This window comes from Mytilus trossulus, chromosome 4 (genome assembly GCF_036588685.1).
Source record: "Mytilus trossulus isolate FHL-02 chromosome 4, PNRI_Mtr1.1.1.hap1, whole genome shotgun sequence".
Taxonomy (NCBI): Eukaryota; Metazoa; Mollusca; class Bivalvia; order Mytilida; family Mytilidae; genus Mytilus; species Mytilus trossulus.
The window spans coordinates 94,015,964-94,028,368 of NC_086376.1; positions in this window are offsets into that span (position 1 = coordinate 94,015,964).

Here is a 12,405-nt window from a genome sequence, read left to right on the forward strand (position 1 = left end):
CTATCTCCGAGATATACAAAAAATAAATTGTGATTTGTTTTTGTTCAAATCATTGAAGAAAATGAGAGAGAAAAAATGGCAGCCATGGTTAAAAATAGAGCATAGGGATGAAATGAAGATTTTGGCATATATCTCTGTAACTAAAACATTTATAGCAAATCTGACATTGGGGTAAAATGTTCACTCAGGTCAAGATTTATCTGCCCAAAAATTTAGACAAATCAGACACCCAATGTTTCCCCTTTTTAGGTTATAAGCTTGAATATTATTATAGATAGAGATAAATTGTAAACAGCAATTATGTTCAGCAAAGTAAGATCTACAAATAAGTCTTCATTACAAACACATTCAATTGTCCCTTTATGGAATTTGTGCCCTTTAATGTCAATTTTTAACTTTTTTTTGTAATATTTTTGTTATCTTCTTCTCTGAAACAGATATGACAAATTCGACTAAACTTATCCACAATCATCATTAGAGTATCTAGTTGAAAAGATGTGACCCATGACCTCGCCTTTCAACCAAGATGGCTTCTATGGTTAAAAATAGTATGTAAGGAGTAAACTGCAGTTTTTCACCTATATCTATGAAACAGTTGTACTAACTTTACAAAGCACGAAAATGTCAGTATTCACATCAAAAGCTTTAAACAGACTTATTAAGAAGGGATATAGTTACGAGACTAATGTCAGGTCATTAAAGATTGCATATTTGGGCTTTAATAGTGATTCACTTATAGGGTCTTTGCATCGGAACTAAACACATTTATTAAAAAAAAAAACAGTAATTGGCATGACACCGGTTATGTTCCTCTCATATATTTAGGAGATAACTGTATTGTATTTAAAGCTCCGACGGCATCAATTGGGGATTTGATGGTCGCAAATTAAGTTTACTGGCGACGCAATAAACGCGTATTTGCGACGATCAAATCTCAAATTGATGCCATCGGAGCTTAAAAAACAATATTTTTATCTCCATTCTAATGAAACTGACAGAAAACAACGTTAAAACATATATTTAAAATCTGTCATATGCCGTCGGCGTTTGCGCGTACGTCCCATAACGATAGTATGATACTAAACCCCTAACGAGAGGAATTGTGCCTAATATTCATATGATGAAGAAATAATCTTTCAATCAGTTTAGTTGAGGTCTGGAGCTGGCATGTCTGTTAACTGTTAGTGGTCTGTTGTTATTTATGTATTATTGTCATTTTATTTATTTTCTTTTGTTACATCTTTTGACATCGGACTCGGACTTCTCTTGAACTTAATTGTAATGTGCGTATTTTTATGCGTTGACTTTTCTACATTGGCTAGAGGTATAGGGGAAGGTTTGAGATCTCATAAACATGTTTAACCCCGACGCAATTTTGCGCCTGTCCCAATTCAGGAGCCTCTGGTCTTTGATAGTCTTGTATGATTTTTAATTTTAGTTTCTTGTATATAATTCGGAGTTTAGTATGACGTCCATTATCACTGAACTAGTATACCTATTTTTAGGGGCCAGCTGCAGGACACCTACGAGTTCGGGAATTCTCGCTACATTGAAGACCCATTGGTGGCCTTCGGTTGTTTTCTACTCTATGGTCGGGTTGTTGTCGCTTTGACACATTCCCCATTTCCTTTCTCAATTTTAATACTAAAGCAAAATAAAACAGTTGCATTATTTCAGGTATCAATTTTATACATAAATCAGATGAGCGGCACACGCTCCTCTAGTTAACATATGTTACACTTAGAAATGTGAGCTCCACCTTCCTTCCAACTTTTCAGATTCCCCAAAATGTGTCAACATGACATCACTGAACTATATAATATGTCTTAATGTAAAAGGGCATCATCATGTTTAGTGATGCTTGTAACTTTAAATTGAAAACTTGGTCAACAGTTTATCATTTAAAGAGCTTTTAAAAGAGGAGCTTTATTACAACTGTCACATAAACATAACAGTGACCAAGAAAACTAAACATTGACCAATGAAGCATGAAAATAAGGTCAAGGTCAGATGAAACATGCCGGACAGGCATGTAAAGCTAACAATTCTTCAATACAACAAATATAATAGACCTAGTACCACATGTCACATATCACATGACCCATCATGGATCACTGGTCATATGATCCACCATAGATCACATACCACATGATCCATCATGAATTACTGTTCATGTGACTCACCACAGATCACATATCACATGGCCCATTATGGATCACTGGTCATGTGACCCACCACATATCACATATCACCTTCAGGATCACTATCATAATTTTATAAAATCTATCAAACAAATTATTTATGTAAAATTACACGTAGGTGTTTCTGTTCAAAAATGCATTATAATCTTATACAAAACTGGCTTTCGACATTCTTCTTAGTGAAATTCAAAACATGATAAAACATGAACAAGTGTATTCCAGAGTTACTCACAAATCAATTAAATGTCTATCTGTAGTATTGAAAATGTATTTTTCTAAAGCGTATATACGGCTACAGTAGCAAAGATATTAAACTGCAAGGAAAATTCAAAACGGACAGTCCATTATCAAAATCATAACACATTTAACGGAAAGCACACACTAGAACATACAAGCAAGGACAATCAATGTTCAGTGCAAACATTATTTACTTTTTTTTAAATCAAAGGGATATAAACTTAGATTACTCTTTTATGTCTATCCTCTTTCTTCAGTATTCATAATATTATTGGTTTAATTATTTTACTAATAACCCGGATGATTGGTTTAACATTTTGTTATCCGATATTGAAATGGAGCAGCTTTTTTTTTATTAAATATTGTCGTCCTTCCTGACATGATATAATGATTCTACAAAGTAGACATCAAAAATAGATAATGATATCAATTACGTTCAAAGTAAAATGCTAGATTAATAAGCCGAAGCTACTTAATATATTCCAACTCTGATTTCGTCATACTCCATACGTTATATTGAGTATAAAGAAATTAGTGTTCTCTATTTTGATCAGATTGACTTACTCGCTACAATGTTACATAACTTGATTGCATTTGCTAGAGTGAAAATACATTACTAGAGTTAACTCATCAAAGATACCGTGCAGTATCAGCATTGTGAACGCCAGACTCGCGTCTCAGGGGTGAGAAATTTACCAAATTATATTAGGATATTATTGAAACGCTTATTATGAAGAATTCTGTCACTTCTATTGCATTTTCTCAATAATTACTGAAAGTAATAAAGACAATATACATTTGCACGCATTTTCAAATCACATTTTTGAACAGACAATTTTTAAAATATTTATTTATTAGTATGGTTATTGAAGTTAACATATAAAATCACAATAAAATGTACTTTTCTACCATAATATCGACTCCCCAGATGTTACAGTGACATGCTTTATTAAATATAAAACTGCTAGAGATGACATCCTATTAAATGTCAATATGAAACCTTTACAATTCCAATTACAGCGGACTTACGTAATTAATGTTTGACCTACATTTCATATAGAAAGCCGATTTCCGTACGTTGATGGATAATTCTTTTTTTTTTTTTTATTTTATCGTTTTTAACAATAAACACATTTTTGTGAAAAGGTTATGATCGATGTTGGTCGAAAAAAGTTCTATTTATCCAAAAAAGTTCTATTTATCCAGATTTGAGTTTTTCCATTAGGTTGGTTTAACGTCCGAAAACAAATATTATCGAAGAAATAATGTGAACATGATAAATATAAGTTAAGGTTTCACTGATTTCTGCTTGTTTACCAAATTTCCAAAATATCTGTTGTATCAATAAACCTATAGTTGGTGCTACTTGAACTTTTCAATCGACTAAACCATTTTTTTTTAACGTCACCCGTTATCTTTTTAGACAAAAAATACACATGTCATACACTTATTACTATTAAAAAAACCAGTAATTGCATATAAGGACAGTCACACTATTATATTAAGAGGGGGACAAGAAGTTTAACTGTTATGCTGTTATTGGGCAATTTAATTCTTTGTTATCTGTTATTTTGAAAATATATTTGCTGTTAGCTGTTATTGTCTCATTCTTTGTTAGCTGTTATTGGGCTTTTGTTTTTTTTGTTATCTGTTATTGTGATAATGTATTTGCTGTTAACTGTTATTGAAAATTGGAAAGTTAGATTTTTTTTGACAGTCAATATTCGGTATAAATTGAAGATCATTGGACATTGGGGTCTTCCACTACTGATATGTTTGTCGGGTATTCAGAGAAGGATTCCATTAGCATATACCCATCACAGAAGTGAGTCCCAGGACAATTCAAGTATATCTTATGATTATCCTTTGTAATTAATTCCATTTTTTTTTATGAATGTGTATTAGAATTATCTTAATTTTTTGTATGAGAATAATGTTCCTTGTTATGCGTATGAACATATTAAATTAAAACAATTCTCAATATGACAAAAAGGAAAACATATGGCCAGGATTATCTGACAAGGATCTCAGTTAAGGACTAGGTCCTAACAACCACTTAACCTTTTATATAATATGGTACATATATAGACTCAGCTCTGTGATTCTTTTCAAAGCAGAACCAAATGCACTGTACAATGAAAGTTCCAACCATGTACTTTGGTCCGAAGCTGCACATAACTCATTACAAACAAAGATTTATTACTAAACTATGTATTCTACTTACTAGTACACTTGGTACAATCAAAAACATCAGATGATAAAAAAAAATTGTTCTAATAAGATCATTGAAAATAGTGGAATAAATTGCTTTTATAGTGTCAAAATTCGTTCGAAGTACTTAAGAAATTGCATGCTTATAATTGGTGCTTTTGATTTTTCTACCCTATGTACCACTTTGTCTGATAGTCTTATTAAGAAAAATTCACACACCTCATTAAATGGTCATTTAGAAAAATTCAGAATATTCAAACTCTTTTAGGTCATTTTTTGTATTAGCAACAAAGGGAGCTTCAGTCAATATATACAACAATACACCAACGTTTCATGAGAACTGCTAAAAGCATTTTTGAGTTATTTTTGAAAAACTAGAAAATACCACCTTTTTCTAATGAATAACATCCCTTAACTCAATAACATTAAATCGAAAATTCATAAAAATCGAAAGGGAGTTTACAACAAAGATATAAACATTTCAGCAAAGTTTCATGAGAACTGCTGAAAACATATTTGTGTTAATGTCTGAAATCTGGAAAATCCACCCTTTTTAATTAATAAAACCCGTAGCTCGGAAACGTAAAATCTAAAATTTACAAAAATTGTAATACCCCATGTTTATAGATATAAACTATTCACCAAAATACCTTGCTTTGTGAAAGCATTTTTGAGATATTATCAGAAAAACTGAAAAAAAACCACCAATTTTATTGAATAAAAACCCATTACCCAGAAACTTAAAATCTAAAATTTATAAAAAAAAAAAAAACCAAAAAGGGAGCTCACGTCAATAGATATAAACAATTTCCAAAGTTTAATGCAACTTGGTTAAAGAGTTTTTGAGTTAATGTCCGACATGTTGACAACAGACGGACAACAGTATACCATAATACGTTCCGTAAACGAGCGTACATTTGTATAAAAAAAAATATAATAATATATTGAGTAGTAATTTAAACACATTCTAAATACATAAATAAATAGTATACTAAAAACATAGTCATAGAAAATGGAATGCATTACAAAGGATTATGCCCGTAATAAGAAATACTGATTTGTCAAAGACCGAATTATTTTAATATTTCATATACTGTTATCTGTTTTTGTCCATTTTAATTCCTTGTTATCTGTTATGAGACAAATCAATTTGCTGTTTTGCTGTTATTGGGACCCCCTTGCCGCCCTCTATTAACGCAGTGCACTTTCAAAATGTCATCATAGCACGACAATGATTAAGTTCGTTAATTGCAATATTTGGCAAACATTATAATGTTAAGTGTTTTAAGATAAAAATGTTTTAAGCTAATGAAAAGACACGTGAGAAAGTTAAATAGAACTATTTTTGTCAAAGTTTCTTTTTTTTAAATTTATTTCAAAACGTTGATTTTAACATCCCAAATAGGTCAAACCTAGCATTACTGCGACATTTGACAAAATATATCCGACTTTAAGCATTATAAAGTCCCAAGATACAATGACATAGTGTAGGCGTCGACAAACTAAATATTCAAGTCAGATATGTAAAATGAGATGACGAACATTATGGTCCATGTGAAAAGATTTTTGTCGAAGTAGGTGGTCTATTTGACATGTTCAAAAATGAATAGAAATCTACTGGTTTTCGTTGAATTTTCATTGCAAATCAAAATGAGTGATTTTCATGACCTAACGGATAGAACGCAAGTACGTAACTTTTTAACAAGAAGACATATTTTCAATCTAGTCATTGTTCCATTCTCAAATTTGTTGTATTAACTATGATTGGTAGTGATTTTACTCAACAAATTCTATTTAAAATTTGAACTAAAAATAGGGGGCATTTGAGGGCCTTATTGAACATACATAACATGAAAACTTTAACAAAAATTGAAATCACAAAAATACTGAACTCAGAGGAAAATCTAATCGGAAAGTCCATAATCACATGGCAAAAGTAAAGGACAAAACACATCAAAAACGAATAGACAAGAAGTGTATTATTCCTGACTTGGTACATGCATTTTCAAATGTTGAAAATGGTGGATTAAACCTGGTTTTAGAGCGCTAAACCTTTCACTCTGTTGACAGTCTCATCCAATTCCGTTATATTTACAATGATGCGTGAACTAAACAGACATACCAAAATAAAATAGTCAAAATATGGGTACAGCAGTCAATATCGTGTAACAATTCTAAAAGGAACAATTTAACAGAACACAAAAACATCTATCAACAAACACATTCATTGATTCGCATGTCTGACGTCAAAATAATTTATACGTCACACATTTTTTTCTCGACAGAGACTATACACATGGAAGCTATATAAGACTGCCATTGTAATTGGTAATCCACCAGGATTGGAAAAATCCGATGACATAAGTATTTAATAAATAATTCGGGGGAATTCAGTAATTGGCAGACATACATACATGGTGGCAATACAGGGGAGCTGCCTCTTGTTTCTTTCAAGGTCTACCATATGTTTTTTGTTAAATGTTGTAGTTTAAATTAGGTCTTGGTTTTTTCTTTCTTTTGAGTTGTTTTACAATTTGTTATCTCTGAACCATTTGTAGCTTAGTTAATGATTTCCATACAGTTACAGATAATACTGTATAGAGATATACATACAGTTACAGATAATACTGTATAGAGATATACATACAGTTACAGATAATACTGTATAGAGATATACATACAGTTACAGATAATACTGTATAGAGATATACATACAGTTACAGATAATACTGTATAGGGATATACATACAGTTACAGATAATACTGTATAGGGATATACATACAGTTACAGATAATACTGTATAGAGATATACATACAGTTACAGATAATACTGTATAGAGATATACATACAGTTACAGATAATACTGTATAGAGATATACATACAGTTACAGATAATACTGTATAGGGATATACATACAGTTACAGATAATACTGTATAGGGATATACATACAGTTACAGATAATACTGTATAGAGATATACATACAGTTACAGATAATACTGTATAGAGATATACATACAGTTACAGATAATACTGTATAGAGATATACATACAGTTACAGATAATACTGTATAGGGATATACATACAGTTACAGATAATACTGTATAGAGATATACATACAGTTACAGATAATACTGTATAGGGATATACATACAGTTACAGATAATACTGTATAGAGATATACATACAGTTACAGATAATACTGTATAGGGATATACATACAGTTACAGATAATACTGTATAGAGATATACATACAGTTACAGATAATACTGTATAGAGATATACATACAGTTACAGATAATACTGTATAGAGATATACATACAGTTACAGATAATACTGTATAGGGATATACATACAGTTACAGATAATACTGTATAGAGATATACATACAGTTACAGATAATACTGTATAGGGATATACATACAGTTACAGATAATACTGTATAGAGATATACATACAGTTACAGATAATACTGTATAGGGATATACATACAGTTACAGATAATACTGTATAGGGATATACATACAGTTACAGATAATACTGTATATGGATATACATACAGTTACAGATAATACTGTGTAGGGATTCCATTAGGATCATTGAAGACCTTACGATGACCTATGTTTATTTACATACAGTTACAGATAATACTGTGTAGGGATTCCATTATGATCATTGAAGACCTTACGATGACCTAAGGTTATTTACATACAGTTACAGATAATACTGTATAGGGATTCCATTATGATCATTGAAGACCTTACGATGACCTCAGGTTGTTTACATACAGTTACAGATAATACTGTATAGGGATATACATACAGTTACAGATAATACTGTATAGAGATATACATACAGTTACAGATAATACTGTATAGGGATATACATACAGTTACAGATAATACTGTATAGAGATATACATACAGTTACAGATAATACTGTATAGGGATATACATACAGTTACAGTATTACTGTATAGAGATATACATACAGTTACAGATAATACTGTATAGAGATATACATACAGTTACAGATAATACTGTATAGAGATATACATACAGTTACAGATAATACTGTATAGGGATATACATACAGTTACAGATAATACTGTATAGAGATATACATACAGTTACAGATAATACTGTATAGGGATATACATACAGTTACAGATAATACTGTATAGAGATATACATACAGTTACAGATAATACTGTATAGGGATATACATACAGTTACAGATAATACTGTATAGGGATATACATACAGTTACAGATAATACTGTATAGGGATATACATACAGTTACAGATAATACTGTGTAGGGATTCCATTATGATCATTGAAGACCTTACGATGACCTATGTTTATTTACATACAGTTACAGATAATACTGTGTAGGGATTCCATTATGATCATTGAAGACCTTACGATGACCTAAGGTTATTTACATACAGTTACAGATAATACTGTATAGGGATTCCATTATGATCATTGAAGACCTTACGATGACCTCAGGTTGTTTACATACAGTTACAGATAATACTGTATAGGGATTCCATTATGATCATTGAAGACCTTACGATGACCTATGTTTATTTACATACAGTTACAGATAATACTGTATAGGGATTCCATTATGATCATTGAAGACCTTACGATGACCTATGTTTATTTACATACAGTTACAGATAATACTGTATAGGGATTCCATTATGATCATTGAAGACCTTACGATGACCTAAGGTTATTTACATACAGTTACAGATAATACTGTATAGGGATTCCATTATGATCATTGAAGACCTTACGATGACCTATGTTTATTTACATACAGTTACAGATAATACTGTATAGGGATTCCATTATGATCATTGAAGACCTTACGATGACCTCAGGTTATTTACATACAGTTACAGATAATACTGTATAGGGATTCCATTATGATCATTGAAGACCTTACGATGACCTAAGGTTATTTACATACAGTTACAGATAATACTGTATAGGGATGCCATTATGATCATTGAAGACCTTACGATGACCTCAGGTTATTTACATACAGTTACAGATAATACTGTATAGGGATTCCATTATGATCATTGAAGACCTTACGATGACCTAAGGTTATTTACATACAGTTACAGATAATACTGTATAGGGATGCCATTATGATCATTAAAGACCTTACGATGACCTATGTTTATTTACATACAGTTACAGATAATACTGTATAGGGATGCCATTATGATCATTGAAGACCTTACGATGACCTATGTTTATTTACATACAGTTACAGATAATACTGTATAGGGATTCCATTATGATCATTGAAGACCTTACGATGACCTATGTTTATTTACATACAGCTACAGATAATACTGTATAGGGATTCCATTATGATCATTGAATACCTTACGATGACCTAAGGTTGTTTTCATACAGTTACAGATAATACTGTATAGGGATTCCATTATGATCATTGAAGACCTTACGATGACCTATGTTTATTTACATACAGTTACAGATAATAATGTATAGGGATTCCATTATGATTATTGAAGACCTTACGATGACCTATGTTTATTTACATACAGTTACAGATAATACTGTATAGGGATTCCATTATGATCATTGAAGACCTTACGATGACCTAAGGTTATTTACATACAGTTACAGATAATACTGTATAGGGATTCCATTATGATCATTGAAGACCTTACGATGACCTATGTTTATTTACATACAGTTACAGATAATACTGTATAGGGATTCCATTATGATCATTGAAGACCTTACGATGACCTCAGGTTATTTACATACAGTTACAGATAATACTGTATAGGGATTCCATTATGATCATTGAAGATCTTACGATGACCTAAGGTTATTTACATACAGTTACAGATAATACTGTATAGGGATGCCATTATGATCATTGAAGACCTTACGATGACCTCAGGTTATTTACATACAGTTACAGATAATACTGTATAGGGATTCCATTATGATCATTGAAGACCTTACGATGACCTAAGGTTATTTACATACAGTTACAGATAATACTGTATAGGGATGCCATTATGATCATTGAAGACCTTACGATGACCTATGTTTATTTACATACAGTTACAGATAATACTGTATAGGGATGCCATTATGATCATTGAAGACCTTACGATGACCTATGTTTATTTACATACAGTTACAGATAATACTGTATAGGGATTCCATTATGATCATTGAAGACCTTACGATGACCTATGTTTATTTACATACAGTTACAGATAATACTGTATAGGGATTCCATTATGATCATTGAATACCTTACGATGACCTAAGGTTGTTTACATACAGTAAAAGATAATACTGTATAGGGATTCCATTATGATCATTGAAGACCTTACGATGACCTATGTTTATTTACATACAGTTACAGATAATAATGTATAGGGATTCCATTATGATCATTGAAGACCTTACGATGACCTATGTTTATTTACATACAGTTACAGATAATACTGTATAGGGATTCCATTATGATCATTGAATACCTTACGATGACCTAAGGTTATTTACATACAGTTACAGATAATACTGTATAGGGATTCCATTATGATCATTGAAGACCTTACGATGACCTATGTTTATTTACATACAGTTACAGATAATAATGTATAGGGATTCCATTATGATCATTGAAGACCTTACGATGACCTCAGGTTATTTACATACAGTTACAGATAATACTGTATAGGGATTCCATTATGATCATTGAAGACCTTACGATGACCTAAGGTTATTTACATACAGTTACAGATAATACTGTATAGGGATTCCATTATGATCATTGAAGACCTTACGATGACCTAAGGTTATTTACATACAGTTACAGATAATACTGTATAGGGATTCCATTATGATCATTGAAGACCTTACGATGACCTATGTTTATTTACATACAGTTACAGATAATAATGTATAGGGATTCCATTATGATCATTGAAGACCTTACGATGACCTCAGGTTATTTACATACAGTTACAGATAATACTGTATAGGGATTCCATTATGATCATTGAAGACCTTACGATGACTTATGTTTATTTACATACAGTTACAGATAATACTGTATAGGGATTCCATTATGATCATTAGTTAATAATTTACATACAGTTACAGATAATAATGTATAGGGATTCCATTATGATCATTGAAGACCTTACGATGACCTAATGCTATTTACATACAGTTACAGATAATATTGTATAGGGATTCCATTATGATCATTGAAGACCTTACGATGACCTATGTTTATTTACATACAGTTACAGATAATATTGTATAGGGATTCCCTTATGATCATTGAAGACCTTACGATGACCTCAGGTTATTTACATACAGTTACAGATAATACTGTATAGGGATTCCATTATGATCATTGAAGACCTTACGATGACCTAAGGTTATTTACATACAGTTACAGATAATACTGTATAGGGATGCCATTATGATCATTGAAGACCTTACGATGACCTATGTTTATTTACATACAGTTACAGATAATACTGTATAGGGATGCCATTATGATCATTGAAGACCTTACGATGACCTATGTTTATTTACATACAGTTACAGATAATACTGTATAGGGATTCCATTATGATCATTGAAGACCTTACGATGACCTATGTTTATTTACATACAGTTACAGATAATACTGTATAGGGATTCCATTATGATCATTGAATACCTTA